The 2,680-nt window shown below is 38.6% G+C and overlaps 1 pseudogene; it reads left to right on the top strand.

Moving 5' to 3' along the window:
* The first annotated feature begins 386 nt into the window (after nt 1-386).
* On the top strand, nt 387-1,419 carry LOC150002884 (high mobility group protein B1 pseudogene; annotated as a pseudogene).
* The last annotated feature ends 1,261 nt before the right edge of the window (nt 1,420-2,680 follow it).

The following is a 2,680-nucleotide window of genomic DNA, read 5'->3' as shown; positions in this document are numbered from 1 at the left end:
AGCTATACGCCCAGTGTCTCACTCAGCTGAAATCCCAGTGCCAGTTTTCATTGAACTACTCTCTTTTGAAAAACAGGAGTGTGGTGAAGAACTAAGTGACAGCAATGATGAAGATTTTGAAATTGAAGATGACTTAGTTCATAAGGGATTTGATCAGTGTGAGTTGAACAATTTGTCACGAGATTCGGGACTATCCAAAAAGTCTTCAGAACTCCTAGCATCAAGATTGCATGAGGTTACAGAGTGGAGAGAGTGAGGAGGCTGCGTCTGGCTCCCGCTCTCACAGCCATTGCAGTACATTGAGCTCCATAGAGACAGCACCGGGGCAAGTGCGAGCCGGACAGGCACTGGGCGACTCTGTGCTTGCTGAGGAAAAGTAATCAAACATGGGCAAAGGATATCCTCAGAAGCCGAGAGGCAAAATGCCATCATATGCTTTCTTTGTGCAAACTTGCCGGGAGGAGCACAAGAAGAAACACCCAGATGCTTCAGTCAACTTCTCAGAGTTTTCTAAAAAGTGTTCAGAGAGGTGGAGAACCATGTCTGCTAAAGAGAAAGGAAAATTTGAAGACATGAAAAAGGCGGACAAGGCCCATTATGAAAGAGAAATGAAAACTTATATTCCTTCTAAAGGGGAAACAAAAAAGAAGTTCAAGGATCTCGATGCACCCAAGAGGCCTCCTTCGGCCTTTTTCTTGTTTTGTTCTGAGTATCGCCCAAAAATCAAAGGAGAGCATCCTGGCCTATCCATTGGTGATGTTGCAAAGAAGCTGGGAGAGATGTTGAATAACACTGCTGCAGATGACAAGCAGCCTTATGAAAAGAAGGCTGCTAAGCTGAAGGAGAAATATTAAAAGGATATTGCTGCATACCGAGCTAAAGGAAAGCCAGATGTTGCAAAAAAGGGAGTTGTCAAGGCTGAAAAAAGCAAGAAAAAGAAGGAAGAGGAAGAAGATGAAGAGGATGAGGAGGATGAGGAAGAGGAGGAAGATGAAGATGAAGAAGAAGAAGATGATGATAAATAAGTTGGTTCTAGCGCAGTTTTTTTTTTCTTGTCTATAAAGCATTTAACCCCCCTGTACACAACTCACTCCTTTTAAAGAAAAAAATTGAAATGTAAGGCTGTGTAAGATTTGTTTTTAAACTGTACAGTGTCTTTTTTTGTATAGTTAACACACTACCAAATGTGTCTTTAGATAGCCCTGTCCTGGTGGTATTTTCAATAGCCACTAACCTTGCCTGGTACAGTAAGGGGGTTGTAAATTGGCATGGAAGTTTAAAGCAGGTTCTTGTTGGTGTACGGCACAAATTAGTTATATATGGGGATGGTAGTTTTTTCATCTTCAGTTGTCTGATGCAGCTTATATGAAATAATTGTTGTTCTGTTAACTGAATACCACTCTGTAATTGCAAAAAAAGTCGCAGCTGTTTTGTTGACATTCTGAATGCTTCTGAGTAAATATAATTTTTTTTATTAAAAAAAATTGCATGAGAAAAACTTGCTTGAGAAAGAAGTGAAGATATCCTACTTTCGATCAAGAGAAAGTGCATTTCTGCAGTACTTTCAAAGTGACAGTGGCTTTGTGTATTGCCATAACATACATGGTTTAATGGAGGAATTGGGAATTCCAATCTAGAACGCAACTGAATAGCAACTGTTCATTAAAAGCTCAAAGCAGAGCTTGAAGTGTGTCCTCCTCCACAATGGCAATTTATTTGGTGCAGTCCCAATTGGCCATTCAGTTTGTTTTTGTGAAGAATATGAAGACATAAAGAGAGTCATCGATCTGTTGCAATATCACAAGCACAATTGGATCATCTGTGTTGACCTTAAAATGGTCTGCTTCCTTCTTGGTCAGCACCATGAATACACCAAGTATCCCTGTTTTCTGAGCTCATGAGAAGCATTGGGTGGAGTCGAACTGGCCTCCAAGATCTGACCTCATACCTGGTGATCCAAACATTCTACGTGTGCCACTCGTTGACAGAAAGAACATTATATTCCCACCTCTGCACATAAAACTGGATTTCATGAAGCAATTTGTTACAGCTTTGCCAACTGAAGGAGACTGTTTCAAGTATCTCATTTTGGCATTTCCTAGCCTGTCATTTGAAAAGATAAAATGCCTTAATATGTATGTTTGGTAGCAGAACTTTACTACTTGTACACAATTTGACTTACAGTAACAATATATAGCCTTTATATGAATAAAATAACTAAATAGACAGTAATATTTTCTTTATTTTCCTTTGTATGATTTCATTTTGCATGATTTTTGGGATAAAAGGAGGGTATTCTGTACCTTAAAAAGTTGATGTGATACAAAAAACTGAGGTCATTCTTTGATTCGGATGCCAAAAATTAGTCAAAAACAAGTGTCAGATCTAACTCAATGAAAATTTTGTTCCCCAGTGTTAGCTGTGTTCTGCTACCTTATCATCCAAATCACTAGTTCAATCCTGTTTCATCTACTCTACTGTTGATTCCTTGTAACGTATTCTTCATGTCAGTTACTGTATTCTTCATTTCTGTTTTTAAAATGGCTTCTATGTCCTTTTTTTATGCTGCTGAAGTTTTTACTAAGTTTCTTGAGCATCCTATACTCTTTGTTTTGTATCAGGTATATTGTTTGCCTCAATTTCATTTAGTTCTTGTTCTGCAGTTTTCACCTTTTCTTTC

The sequence above is a fragment of the Furipterus horrens genome, unplaced genomic scaffold (genome assembly GCF_987537825.1).
Source record: "Furipterus horrens unplaced genomic scaffold, mFurHor1.1.pri manual_scaffold_8, whole genome shotgun sequence".
Lineage (NCBI taxonomy): Eukaryota > Metazoa > Chordata > Mammalia > Chiroptera > Furipteridae > Furipterus > Furipterus horrens.
Note: the sequence above shows the minus strand (reverse complement) of the source record. Positions and strands in the feature narration are given on the sequence as shown.